A 15,217-nucleotide genomic window follows, 5' to 3' on the forward strand; every position below is an offset into this window, starting at 1 on the left:
ATCGAAGAGTAAAACCAGAGTAATTGCTGAAATCTGCTGCAGATCCTGAGTGTAATTGATAAATAACTACCAATAACCAGAGCAATAACAGTTTTGCTATGCACACGCTCAGAAGCAGTTTGTGTTTTCAAGGGAAGTTAAAGCATGGCTGGTTTTTTCTCAGGTTTCAGTAGCAGGGCTGCAGTGCAGATGCTCTTTCCATGGTGCAGCAGCCTCACAGGGCCATGCTGGGAATGGGAGCACCCGGCACAGAGACATCTTTGTACCCTGGTGGACTCAGTTAATCCGATCTGAGTGGGAACATACAGAGAGTTCCAGTGTTGGAACACCTGATGACTTGGCTGCTGAAAGAGGATCATGCCTGACCATGTACCCTCTGGTACTTGATTTCAAAACTGTTTTGAAATCATATGATTGTGCTGGTAATGACTACAAGGACAGCAAGCTTAGATGGCCTTTCTGCCATGGCTGGAAGATGCTTTGAATGTTCAAGCACATTAAATACACACAAAGTGCCAGCTGACTTTGTAATTTAGTGATGATAGGAACTCCCACTGATCTTCTCCTCCTTAATCCCATTTCAGGAGGTGGCTCTTGGACAGTTAAGATTAGTAGCCTGCCAATAATTATATGAATTTAATGCCAGCTTCTAAATTTTATTTAATTGCTGTGAGATTCACTTTAGGTTTCTGATCCAATAACATTTTAGTAATTAGTGACCTAACAGACATACAATACTGCAGCAGTCATTTGGTTGAAGGTTTTGTTGGTTCAAAGAAGATCAGGCACTCTTTCTGTAATTAAGTGTGGCTGTAAAAATGGAGGACCAGCACAAGGCAGCACAGCCAAGGGAAGAGAGAAGATTTTGGTTCTGCAGATGTACTGGTGGGACAGTGAGGTCTGTCAGCCAGAGGGACAGGCTGGTGTCAGAGGAGAGGGGGTAATTGCTATGAGCCATCAGGGCCTCCAGCCCCTTAAAGGGCAGCTGATGAGATTTACCTGCCCTCTGGCTGAGGTCTCCCTGGGAGATCTAGGGTGGAAGGGACCTGAGACAGGTCTTTTGAGAGTGCTGTAAGGATCACTTATCACTTGCACCTGCAGCTGAAACAATACAAGCGGTGTTTGTGCGAGCAGGGAGTGACAAAGCTGGATCCTTCCATGCACTCCTGCCTTCTGAGGACAATTCTTACACAGCTGGAAAAGGACACCTTGAAGTCTGGCATAGCCATTGGGCAGAGCTGAAGGTGTAGCACAAGCTCTGGGAAGCACCGGACACCTTTGAGCAAACTGGTGTCCCTGACCATTGCAGGGGACCGAAATATCTATAGGGGCCCTTCCAAGCCAAACCACTCTGGGATTCCATGACTCAAATGTGATGTCATGTTGCTAAACTGGAAATTTGTAGAAGCTTTTTTAAAACAAGTGGTTATATAAAATCCCCCCCTATCTGTGAGAATTAGAAGTTGCTAGTTTCAATGAGCAGTTTTGTTTCAAAGAAGTTCCTTAGGGAATAGAATGAAGGAGATTTTCTCATTTTTGTATCAATGCTTCAGATAAATATTTATGAATAGAAGCTTTGCTGTTTACTTTGAAGCCAGCCTCTTTCTCAGATATGTATTAGTGTCCAAATCCGTCACTATAACATCCTGGATCCTTTAATTAGGTTTGCTAGTTCATGAGTAAACTAAAGTTGCTTCATCAGATGTTTCTTTGAGAAAGAAAAGATGTTTCCTTGAGGTTTTGAGTTATTTGCATTTTCTGCAATGCAAATTCTAGGCATAGCCTTTCAGAAGGCTAAATGATCTTGAAAAATGGAGGTCATATCAAAGTGATGTAGAGCTGTCTTGCTCGTGTTGGCTTCATATTGTTTCTAAGTAAAAAATATTCAGAAATGAAAAACTCCTCCTCCAGCTCAAGAGTTCATTTGGCAGCAATTGCTATGAGACTTCCCTCTTATGTGGCAACAGACCTTCCTTCCTTCCTTCCTTCCTTCCTTCCTTCCTTCCTTCCTTCCTTCCTTCCTTCCTTCCTTCCTTCCTTCCTTCCTTCCTTCCTTCCTTCCTTCCTTCCTTCCTTCCTTCCTTCCTTCCTTCCTTCCTTCCTTCCTTCCTTCCTTCCTTCCTTCCTTCCTTCCTTCCTTCCTTCCTTCCTTCCTTCCTTCCTTCCCCCAGATATTACAATATAATATGTCCCATAAATTAACAATATAAAAATACTTAATTGATATGCCTCTCTACATTTTCTAGCAGGAGCTGTAACATTTTATGGCAAGAGCATCTCTGTGGATGGAAAGCTTTTCAGAGGCTGGGTTTTTGCCTGTGGTATGAAACAGCATAGCTAATACCCGAAACAGTCAGAGAGCCAGCGTGTGGTCTGGCTGCCTTCTCCTGACGGGGCATGTGCCAAAAAACCATAAAAAATTAAAAGAAATATGCAGGTTTTTACACTGTATGTGAGTAAGTACTCTTCCTCTGGCTTCTACCATGTGTGTTGTTCCAAGGAATATTTAAATGAAAAAAATGCTTTTTTGGCTCATCTGAGGGCCCTGACGGTCCAAAAAATAAGTAGCACTTCTCAACTTGTCTAGATTAAAAGATATTTAAATGGAATATGTAAAAGTTTTACATAGTCTTCAATGAAAAATATTTTAGAGCACTTGTATGTTTTGCACTTTACTTTTAGAAAGGGAAGTTTATATTTTTTTCCCTAAAGTAGAAATGGAACTTTGAGTAGAAGTACTCATGCTTTGCACAACCGTATCTTTCTGCAAGCTTTTTGAGTTGAACTGAGGTAAAAATTTCCATGCTAATAATGAGATCAAGATTCAGATTGTGGAGTAAAGTTGATGATCAGTAATGGCAGATTATGGTAAACAAGTGAAGACTTTAAAAATCTTACTATTTCAGAACAGTTCCAGATCACATTTAAGAATGATTTAAGCAATTCTTGGTAAAAAACCCCAACTAACAAATGTAGAATATTTTGGCAAGGAATATACAGCCTCCTAAATGGAAATTAAATGCAACAAAATCTGACTTGAATCTAAAAGACTTTATATGATTCAGCTGAAAGGTTTGATTTTGTCTCCTAGCCTGTAATGAGATACAAGATCAGGATAGACTGACAAACATTTATTTCATCAGTGATGCCACATGCGCTTCTCACTGCTAAATTGCAAACATTTAAAGTTTACAGACCACTCATACCTTAAATTCATATTAGAATAGATTAGAATCTATGCTCAAAAGAAACTGGTTTTGTCCCATGTGATTTTCTCTTCATACTTATGTTTACATTATATTTTTATCCTTTTCCCAGGTCAACAGATAAGCAAAAGTTTTTGGGGTCACATTATTCAGAATTTTATTTTGTAAAAAATTAAGCTTTTTGTTCTAAAAGAAATATCAAAGCTGGTGCTGTAAGTAAAACCTCACAGCCTGCCCCCCTGCTCCCAGCTTAAATCAGTGGGGGATGTTAAGAGATTTTAAGAGTAAACAAATAAATATTAATTCTCTTTCCATCCCCTAGTTTGTTACAGTTTGTAGGATTAAACAGGTGAGCAGCAGAAGGCTTGTGGGCCTTTCCAGAAAAGGAGCAGAGGGGTTGCAGGCAAAAACCCCTTGGAGATTGGAAAATGTCAAGTACCTTAAAAAAAACCCCTCAACCTAATTAAAGTTTATTTGACCGAAAATGGTGATAAAATACCTGGTGCACAGTGTGTGAGGCTGCTGGTTTTGACATTAAAGATATAAAACAAATTTAAAATGCCATAAAAATTGTAGTGCTTTGTGAACTGTAAATAGAATGACATTTTCCTTCCTCTTCCTGGGACTGTCAGAGTCTGACTTCTAAAACTCGTGTTACTGCCTTGGAGTCTATGCAAACACAGCCACCTCATGGGATCCCTTCTGAGGCTATCTCTTCGATATGAAAATGATGTTTTCTTTAGAATCAGTCCCCTGGCAGCCCTGAAGGTATTTTTGGTTACTTTTCATCAGAAACAGGAGACTTAAAAAACAAGGAACAACGCCTAGAATCCATCTTCTGAAAGTGACATAATTTCCAGCTTCCAATGAAGAAATTAGCCTCAGGATTGGATAAAATTGGTTTAATGTTTTCTCCTCAGCTGGCTGCTCAAGGTTGATGTCAGGAGGAGTTGCTGGTGCTCCAGCTGTATCAGCTTCAGCCAGCTCATCACATCTCACTGCCACCCACCCAGTGCAGCCACGTGCTGCCTCTGTTGGATGCCAGCTCAAGAGAGTTGGTCTAATTCTTGGTTTGCAGCAAATTAATTAGTTAATTGAGAGATAAATGAAGTCTAAGAAAATTTTAAGAAATAAATAACCTAAACATGGATCTGGAGTTTGCTTTTCTGTGATAAGACAATTCACATTTCCAGTTCTGAAAAAGAGGGAACCTCCTGCACTGCCAAGTAATATATCAGGTGAAATACAAATGGTGGAAATATTCTAGAGTATTTCAGAAGTAGCAAAAATTTCCAAAGGCACCAGAGTTTGTGTAGAAGCCACTATGGCTGTAATGAATTTGTTTTGGACAGTCCTGTGTCAGTACTGAGGAGCTGTCATGGAAAGTAAAGCCGAAGCCAAATTTCTTAAGGTGATTAAAAATAACATATGCATAATCTTTAATAAGCTACCAATTAGAGAGGTGCCTGTGTTTAAAGCATCAACAGATATTCCAGAGCACAGTTTTGCAGTGTCTGCTTATGCCTGAGGTGGCATAGATGGGCTGAGCCAGAGGCAGATGGAGATGGTGGGCACAAAAATCCCTCCAGTGTTTGCATATATGCAAATAATGCATTAGCTTTCCCTGAGGAATGTGTGGGGAAATTAGCATCCAGGTCACCAAACTCCATGTTTTTGTCCCAGGCTAATCTGCTGGGAGAAGGGAGGTGACTGTCACCAGTGCCACCCCCAAGCTGCTCTGTGGATGCTTGTCATTAGTGATTACAAGTTTCATGTCTTTAATTACTGAGCTGCTTTAATTCAGTCTGATACAAAATGAACTTAAGGCTCTGTGGATTCTCATTTGTGCTTTTGTAAAAACAGGGTTTCGTAACAGAGCCTGAAATTCAGTTCACTCTGAACTTTCTGGAAGTTGACTGTCAGTGAGTTTGGGACCAGTTTTGACCAAGACAGTTTATGGCTTTCTGGTAAGCCACATGAAAATTTGAGGCTTTGGAGGCATTCCCTCATACTCATTATTTCATGTCTGAAAGGAGCCTCAGGGTATTAAATTTTCAGGTTACTGGAGGTTTTTTTTCTGGGTTTTTTTTTTTTTGAGTCCAAGTCAGTAAGTGCTTTTGTCCACAAGGGCCTTCCAAAATAGACATTATCTACATCCTAAACAGCAAAAAAAAAAAAAAAAAAAAAGGCAAAGAGAGGAAAGTGATTTATGAAGCTTGTAAGTAAGCACTAATTTATTTGCAGATTTGTAATACATCTAAACAAGAAGATTTTCCTAAATGCATTTGAATGGCATTACCATGTAGGCCAAGTAATGCAAAACAACAATCTGATTATCTTCCTTTTGTCTCGTGGCATTCAGGGTTTGATCCAACACAAAAATGGGAGCCAGATAAAGAGCAGCACTGAGCTAAGTGAGTAATGTAACTCATCCTCTTAGTTAAAAATGTTTATCTGCAGTCAAAGCTGCGAGTGCCTGTAAATGGCTTAGAGAAATGCCCTTGGAAAGCCTTAAAGCATGTGCTTAATTTTAAATATGGATTTGCTTTGAAATGCAAAGAACATATCATAGCATAAAAGTAATTTTAGAACAATATAATTTCAAGTGCCCATATAGTCTTTTTTTGGCTGTGATCAACAATGATATTGTAGTCAGATCCCTATTGCTCTTGCCAGGCAAAATGGAGAAACAGTGATGGATGGAATTACTGAAAAATGTCAAGGAATGGATGCACAAATTACTGAGGGTATTTTTAGTGCTTTCCTTTGGGGGTATTCCTTCAAGAGCGAAATCTGGGCTTCCATGGGTACTTGAGTAAGAGATCAAAACTATGCTTGGAGGAAAGTTTACCTACCCTACAGCTAGAGAGGGGATTTATTAGGAAAAAAGGGTTTTCTCAGAACTTTTGCCACCCTTTGAGAGCTTGTAGGGAGAAACATTCTGTTCCACCCAGAGACTTGAGGACCATTCCCTGCCATGCGGGCTGTGTCCCTGCTGAGCTGCTGTTCTCCTCAAACGGGTCTGTCTCTCTGGGCTCTCAGTCTGGCCCAGTAAAGCCATTTCCTCACCTTCTGACTGCTCCCAAAGCTGAAGCCCAAAGAGAAGTAAAACAGACAATAAAGCATGTGGGCAATCCTTAAATAATTGTGTGCCACCAGAGACTTGTTTCAGGATAACTGGCTAGGATTACCAACATACGAGATTTTTACACTTTGCATTTGTAAGTACTTTATAGGAATTAGCACAATGTCTTCTTGAAACCTAAATGTATGGAAACTAGCTGGCACTGCAGCTTTTGCTCCTGTCAGCAGCAGCAGAAGCACAAGAGCATGAAAGATGTGGTCTCTGAGCATTTTGAGGTGAGACAAAGTGGGAGAAGATGTGCCAAACCTCAGGTGTAGATAAACTATTTCTACAGCAGGCAGCTGACAGGCTGGCACTACAATGTATTATAAATCATCCTGCCTATGAGTTAGCTACTGGTTTCAGCTGCTTCTGGTGAAAGCAAAAAGTGCAAGCTACCTTACCATGTGCAAATAAGCTTTCATCCTGCAATGGATGAACAATACAGTACAATTTAGTTTCCTATTTTTAATGTTACTTTGCTCTGATATTATGCCAGAATCTACTGGAAAAGGAAACATAAATCTCTACACTCTAACATATAGTCAAATACTATTTTTGAATATGTAAATTGTAAACCCAGGTGGAACTGGAAGCTCATTAGCTCAGTAAAAGGCTGTTTTCAAGAAATGTTTAATAGACTCTAACCACTAATCTTATCACCAGGTTACACTTGCTACATCTATCAGTGAAATTTAGGACGGCTGAATAGGAGAATGTGTCTTGGGTTGACAGGAGCAGCACTGTGCAGAGAAAAGAGAAGGTGCAGTTTATAAACAACTGCTGCTTACAAGGCAGAGGGGAAGAAAATTTCAGTATGGTCAATTAAAATCAGTTGAAACCTTTTGAGAAAAGCTGTCAGGTCTTCTCAGCAGGCTGGCCAGTCTCCCTGTATTGCAAGGTCTTTTCCATACAGCCATTTCTGTTCCTTGCTGGGACAAATCAGCACTGTTCGTGCTGGGAGGATGATTTGTTGCCTTTTTGATCTGTGCCAAATATTTTTATATCCTGAGAAGGGATGAGTAAAACCACCCAACTTAAATTTTCTACAGTCTTCATTATTTTATCTGTCTTCACTTTTTCAAAACCATATATTCACATTATTCTGCAGTGTCATAAATGTGACGCTTGGAGGGTCATCCTATCCCATCTCTTGTAGGCAGCAGGCTTTGAAATGTGTTTAATTACTGTTGTGTAACATCACAACATGAGTTGGGTCAGGCTGCAGCACGGGGGGGGTGTAAATGCTCAGACTGGTGTGCACAGACCCTGGCCCTGTTCCTCTGACCTTACACCAGTCAGCGGAAATTTTGATCTGCTTTAGCACACAGGCTTCACCCCCCAACCCTCGCCTCATGTGGGGTAGGAGTGGATGTGCTGGTGAGACACAGAAGCAAAGGAGTTTGCTACAAGAGCAGGCTGTTAACCCAGAGATAAAAATAGTGTCTGTATTGTGTGTGACCTAAAGTGAAACTGCCGAACATCCCTGGACCAAGATGTTTAATTTTATCTCAGTTGTACAGTAGTCTGTGCCCTCCAAGACACGTTAAGACATTGTGAACGCTTTAATTTTGATGCCACCAGCCAAACTTCTCTCCTGAAGGCTGGGTTCCTGGGCTGTGCTATAAAGAAAAAGAGAGGAAGAAAGAAAAAGAGGTTTAAAACACTTTTTTGAGGACTGCTATCCTGTGAAACTTTAAGGGATTATAAACCATATCAGTAGCTACTGAAATCTTTAGTCATGAGTATTTTTTACAGAAAATGTCAGAAAAAAATATCACAGAATGTGTTAACTGTAACTTGCTTTTATCGCCTGATCCTGAGCATACATGCAAGTGTTAAAAATGAGTATTTTAAAAGAAAACTTGGCAGCAGAATATCCAGCATTTTCAGAGGAAAATGTGTATTTCTTTTGATGTGGATCATGTGTTAGCAGGGAGGGATAATCAGAAAGCACCACAGCCACTCAACATCATATCATACATAATTCTATTATAAATAATTCTCAGCAGATATGACAAATTTAACACACTTTGGCATTACCCGTTGGTGCTGTGGGATATGCTTGCAGCTGTAATTTCAGGTCTTTAATGTTTATTATGTTACTGTTTCTTTTGGTAGTATTAAATCTTGCCTGATTGTTTCAAAATTTCTCTGTTCTTTTTTATTCCCATATACTGTTCCTGTTTGACACAGTTTGATGAAAACTCACATAATACTGCGTGTTAGATGGTAAAGCATGTGTACTTGTGCTAGAAACCATGGCAGTAATTGTGTCTAGTAGTTTAGATCCCTTGCCTAGCAGGGGTTTGATCACAGTAGGGATATAAAAGTCTACTATCTTTGTGTTAGAAGAGCATTCAAAAGTCATTCGGGCAAAACACTTAGCAGAGAGCACAACCCATTGTACAGGTGAGCACTCCATAAAAGCACTCTCTATATGTAAGCTGAGACACTAAAGAAACACTCGAGAAAAGCTTGAATTATTTATTTCTGCATGTTACCCGTTAAAAGCACTTTAAGATCACTCCAAAACACTCCTGTCTGCACACAGTAATCTCAGCAACAGGAGGAGATGATAGACACACTGTTTGGGAGAGGCTTTGCAGAGTGGAAGTGCAGATAACTGCTGCTTAAATGGACCAGCACTGTCTGTCTCCAGTTCTCTAGACACTGTGATAGGACTGAGACATTTATTTCAATTTTGCATACAATTTTGCCTTCAAATCCCCAGGCTACAATCACCACATGACACTGTCCTGCTTTGATGCACACAGAAGACTTGTCTGTGCCTGGAATGGGGCTCAGCCATGCAGTTACCCCAGACTTTGCCTCGTGGCTGGACGAGCTAAGGGAGAGTCTTGTTCTTGCCCCAAATGGCTGTGAAAGGGTTTGGATCTGTGGCCACATTTCTCTTCACAAAGAAAAGCAAGGCACAACTTCCCAAGGATATTTCTGAAATTCTCTGAACCTCAGAGAAAGAAAAAACAATTCTTATCTCATTTACTGTTCCTGCGTTTTAAAAGAAGTGGGATGCATTGAGGAAGATTATTTACCTGAAGGAATTTGTTTGGTTGGATTCAGGTGTGAGTGTTTTGATTCATGAACCAATTGAATCCACGTGTGTGTCGGGACTGTCAGCTGACAGTCACGAGATCTGTGCAGTTCAGTGGAGTTGGGTGCTTGTGCAGATTCAGTTTAGATCCAGTGTAATATAGTGTAATATAATTTAGAATATTATAGTATAATCAAGTAATTAATTAGCCTTCTGATATCAGTGGAGTCAGATGCATCATTTCTCCCCTCCGTCAGGGTAGCCCTGCTTTTACTGTATGGATCCTTTCCCAGCTTCTTCCAGGAGAGAGAGGACAGCATCAGAGACCCTGAAAGAGCAGGAGCTATTTCACTGCCTGCCAGAGCCATGGCAGCCAGCCCCTCGTTCCCTTGTTCAGCTCAGCCTCCTTACAGAGTGACTGAAAACATTTCTCTGAAAAATGTGAAAAACCCCTGCAGTTTTACTCCCCTCTAGCTGTCTGCTGGGGCCGTGCAATGTTCCCTCTGGATGTGGCAGTGAGGTTTGGAAGGTGATGAAACATGATGGAAAGGCAGTCCTAAAGGGTCACTTCCTTGTGTTGGTGGCCAAGATTTGTGGCAGCATTTACTGGCACAAGTGCAGAGTCCCTTACCTTGCTCTGGTGGCACCACTGTGGGAGGGTGTGCTCACATCTGTCACCAATCACTCCTCAGTTTCTTTGCATCAGCTATGTGCTAACATTTATTTTCTTCCTTAAAAGGATAAAAAGAGTAGATCAGATAATGTATTCCTACCATATTTTTAGATTTCTTCTGTCATTTTACATAAAAAAGAAATTAAGAGGATGAAATTTTCAGAGAGTCAGTTGGGTGTAAATGTTTATTGCTAAAAAAGTGTGAAATTCTACAATTCTAGTTTCTGATGATGTATTAACTCTCTGGGTTTTTTTAAACTGGCTTTTTAATAGCACAGAGAGAGTGTTGTCAAAACAATTATTTGTCTGGAGCTCCAAAAATCACAGTTGTGATTTACACTCTATTGAAAATCAGTGGGATATATTTTAAGTACTGTTGTGCTTTTTAAAATCCCACCAAGGATGAGGCTTCCAGGGGTGCCCAAATACAAATTGATCTGCTTTGGACTATAACATCATTTTGAGGCGAGTATCTTGTTTGCTCTGTGGGGAAGGAAACGCACAGATCTGTCTTTGACAATCTGCATTGCAGGTCTGGAGGCACTGCCTGAGCCTGCTGGTCACTCTTACATCTGTCTGGTGCTCAGAAGGAGTCTGTGGCTGTTCTGCCTTTTCTGTCAGAGCATGGTTTTGTGACAGGTGATATGGCCAAGGCTGCAGGACAGAATACTGCAAAACTTGGATGGTTTTGTATGGCAAGAGAAAAACCATTTCAAAAATATCACTGAAAACTGGTAACCTCATTTGATATGCTTTTAAACGAATGTCCCATTAAAATCTATGGCATTTGGTGCTGCTGAAAATCAGATAAAGTATTTCGTAACAAGACTTGGTAATTGGAAAATACTCATTTGTCCAAATGGGAAAGGTTTCTCTTGAGTGTGTTTCTTTGCTCATGAAATATGAGGAAAAGCTTTGAAACTGTGGGAATATTTTATTTAAAGAATTTTGTAAAAAAACTCCACATATAGTATCCTCTCGTGATTCAGTTTGGTGAGTAATATATATTTCTAAAAAGAAACAGAATTCAAATAAAACATTTACAAAATATTGAAAAGAAATGCCTATTAAAAGAGTATGATTCAGCACATGGATAATACCTGAAAGCACTTCAGTTTTTCAACTTTCCTAGGCAGAAACATAAAGCCTCAGCACAAAACAAGAACAGAATCTGGATTTCCTGGAAATGCTCTTGAGCTAAAGAAAGCAGCTCACTTCCTCCCACCAAAGAACTCAGTGAAAGTCTCTGCTATCACAAAGTCAACAGTGCACTGTAAGTTTTTAGACATGACCTTGCAGAGATTTCTTTTCTCCAGGTTCTCCAGTGACCTCTGTTCAGAGGTTAAATGAGCTGTTCTGTAACGAAAATATCCAGAAGAGCAACCTGACATATTTCTTGCACTTTACTGAAAATAATTTGTATTCTGATATAAAAAGCAGCTGAAATTATTGCATGAAGGATGGTTTATAGACTATGAAAGATAGATTGTGGAGAAAATTCTGTCCTTTAGGTGAACAAATTTTCATCTAAATGGAAAGCTGCCCAAGTAGGAAATGAAGTAAAATAAAATACAATTTGATCTAATTAAAACATTGTTTTCCAGATGTATCAGACATCTTGTTTGCAAAGTTTAGCATTAAACTGCAAAAAATTTAAATATTCATTAGTATTTTAAAATTATGGTAATTAGCTCAATAACTGTGCATTTTTCTAACAAGTCTGCACTACCATTGTCCTTATCTGCTTCATAATATATTTTGATACCTATATTGGTATCAAAAGTCATAAAGGTTTTTGTGTATCACTATAATCTTCCCTGCCCATGGGTGTATAAATTTTAACTTCTCATGAAATGGGATTGACAGTCAGCTAGCAGTAGGAAAAAAATCTAACGAAATGACTAAAAAGTGCTAAAGTACATCTACTCTTCTTGCTGTAAATTGGGGTCTCTGAACTCAGTGGATACTTCCCTGGTTTTACCAGATGAAAATTAGACTCAATTTCATGTTTTGCCTTGGATTCCATCTGTTTCACTAGTTTTTAAATATGGAAGATCTGTGGGGTTTATGGCTACCTGGCCCTTGGGCAGCACATCAGAGCAGCTGAATGTTTCCTGGAGAAACGCCTTCAAATTTCCAGCTACATGGCTCCGGCTCTCTGTGCCATAGAGTGTGAACATTATGTTAATGTTTGGGGAAAAATAACAGAAATCACGTGGGAATTTGTTTTTCATTAGAAATTCCAACATTTTCTGAAAAAAAAAAAGCAGTTCCACTTTGGCTGACAGCTTCAGGAGAGGCACAAACAGTGGAATTAATATGCTCAGTATTTTTTGAGAGGAGCAACAGGCTGTGTTTGAGTCTCAGCAGGCCAGAGATTGCCGAAGTGGGCTTCTCTGCAGGCAGTGGTGGCCCTTTTATGAAACTCTGTAAATCTTTAATGGTAGCTGTGCTCCTTTGCTTTTGCTGCCCAGTTCTTTTCCATGTGTTTGGGTGTGCCTCTTGATTCCGTGAGGTGATTTACATCTGGTAGTTTAGGAAATAATGCTTTGAAGGATAAGGGTTTCCTCTGCTGGCTGGAGCATCTTCCTACCCATGCAGGACAACATTTGCTGTTCTAGAGATGTGTCTGTGGTTCAATGCTCTGGAAGAAGAAGGAGCAGGGAAGAGCATTTAACAGTCTTACCACCTGCTCACCCACCTTTGAACACACATCAAAGAAGCATTTCAAGGGGGAAAGAACAACTACTTTATTTTTGTGGAATAAGTTTCTAAGGACAACTTAGTCATCTGGTAACTGTGGCAACAAGGGAATGTGTTTGCTTTCATGTAGATTGGAAAAAAAGGAAATAGTTTCTTCTAATGAAAATGTGGGTGTTTTTCCTCTTTTCTGTTGACAAAATTAAGAAAATTGTGCAAACAGAGCTGCTAAACATCTTTTCATTCATTATACCACATTGTAACTAGAACCTTCATGCAATGTTTTCTTAACAAGTAATAGTTCTGAAATTTTATTGAAAAACTTAGGATAAATATAAGTTGATTTTTTTTTTTTTTTTGTATTGTGTTATTGAAATCTCAAGAGGGACTTTTTACAAGGGCATGAAGTGATAGGACAAGGAGGAATGACTTCAAACTGAAAGGTAATAGGTTTAGATTGGAGATAAGGAACAAATTCTTCACTGTGATAGAGGCAAGGCCATGGCACAAGTTTTGTGCCAGGGGGATTGGATGGGGTTTGGAGCAGCCTGGGATAGTGGGAGATGTCCCTTCCCATGGCAGGGGATTAGAACTGGATGATGTTTAGGATCCCCTCCAATCCAAAGCATTCTTAAATTCTATGATTTATTTTAAATTAATTAGGAACTCTTCAAAATTTTAAGTAATTTCCACCTAGTGATTTAGAGGGGTGCCCTGGTTAAATTGCTTCAGAATATTCTAAAAGTTGAAAAAAGAACATTATTCTTTTATGCTTTATTGTGAATAAGTATTGCAGACTAGTGTCAAAACAATGCCTAAGACTGCCACACCAAACATGCTAAATTTGATCACCATATTCTGAATAATTTTTATTGCAGAGCCCAGGCTATTTTTTAAGCAGTTAAAAAGGATCTGATGCCCATAAATTATAGTTCAAATTCATGCACAATCAAATCATAAAAATTATATCCATGGTTGAAAATTCAGTGGTATGGCTATAAGAGTTGGCTCATTGTTAAACCTTTGATCTATGGTTTTTGGCAGAAAATAATATTACTTTAGGTTTAGGAGACTGGACTATGTCTTGATAAATTCATTTGTCAAGTGACAGGCTAACAAGTGATTTAAAGTACTTTTGATCTGCAAAGAATATGTGTGTACTTCCTCCCTGACAGCAAATGTTTATATTCCATCCTGTTTGGCCATCAATGAAGATAAGTTACTTTCTGACTGCACACCATTTGTGGTATCCAGGTGTTGGCTTAATTAGCTAATGTTACCCTGTGCTCAATTAGGCAGGCTCTCCTCCTGTACCTAATCAGGGAGTGCCCATTGCTGCCTGCATTGTTCCCCATGATCAGTTTAATTTGCTGGTGAGGATCACCTGGCAAACCAGTATACAGCCTTGTTCTAAGAGTGCTTTGCCATTTCCCTCCAGGCCTGTTCCCCCGGGGCAGTTTCTCCTGGTGGGCAGCTTTGCTAACCTGGTGCATAATTTGGTGCAAAATCCTCAGGTTCTATCATCACTGTCCCTGAACCAGAAAATTCCTGGGAAATCTCTGGATACTTTCCTGCAGCCTGGGCTAGACCTGCTGGAGCGAGCACCTGTGATTTTCTAAGGTACAGAACAAATGTTCCAAATTCGATTTCATGTTTTGTTTTTTTCTGTTTTATCAAAACAAGTGTTCTAAATTAGTTTTCATGTTTTGTTATTCTCTTTTATCAAAACTGGTAGTTGTGAAGGTGCTTGATTCATACTGTGTGTTAGACCAGATTCAGATTTTTTTTGACTTTCAGTAACTTTCCCAAAGTTATTCTACATTTCTTTTTTATTTGTGATCAAGCAAAATAATCTATAAAATGCAGTGTAGGCAGTCCAGAGTTTCTTTTAAGATTTCTTCTCTAGTTGCTTGGAAAAAACTTTTTAGTGTGGACCTGTTTGAGGTTAGAGTTACTGTAGTACAGAGTGAGCAGAACAGAGATTGTTATCACATTCAGGGCTTGTTTGGGTGAAATTCCTTGTCTTTTGATGCTGCATTGGAAGTGGGACAAAATAACTAATTTAAATGCAACTATGCAAATAATTTTTAGCTTAAATGTGCTTAGAATTCTGTGAATGCAGATTGTGGAGGCTGGGTGTCATTTTAAAAATGCAGTGACAGAGGAATATGATTTCTGGTGGCTAAGCCAAACTTCTGTCACTAATATTGATATGTTTAAGAGGCAGTGGGAAAAATCCAGTTCTTTGTGGTATCTTATAGAGGCCTATGATAAGGAAGATAACAAGGATAGCTTATTATATATAAAGTTGATGCTTCCAGCTTGGAAAAAAGAATCTCATAAAACCAAGTAAGATTATCTGGCTGCTGAAGAGATAAGGTATCTGTTTTTTTGGTTGTGGGTCATATAAAAAAGATAACATTAGATTTACTGAAAATTGTAACTTTTGCTTTAGTTCT

At 39.3% G+C, this 15,217-nt stretch overlaps 1 protein-coding gene across 1 annotated transcript in view; it reads left to right on the plus strand.

The window, feature by feature from the left end:
- DPP10 (dipeptidyl peptidase like 10) overlaps positions 1–15,217 on the plus strand; it is a 431,963-nt gene that overhangs the window by 14,955 nt on the left and 401,791 nt on the right. The window lies entirely within an intron of this gene.

The sequence above is a fragment of the Motacilla alba genome, chromosome 7 (assembly GCF_015832195.1).
Source record: "Motacilla alba alba isolate MOTALB_02 chromosome 7, Motacilla_alba_V1.0_pri, whole genome shotgun sequence".
NCBI lineage: Eukaryota > Metazoa > Chordata > Aves > Passeriformes > Motacillidae > Motacilla > Motacilla alba.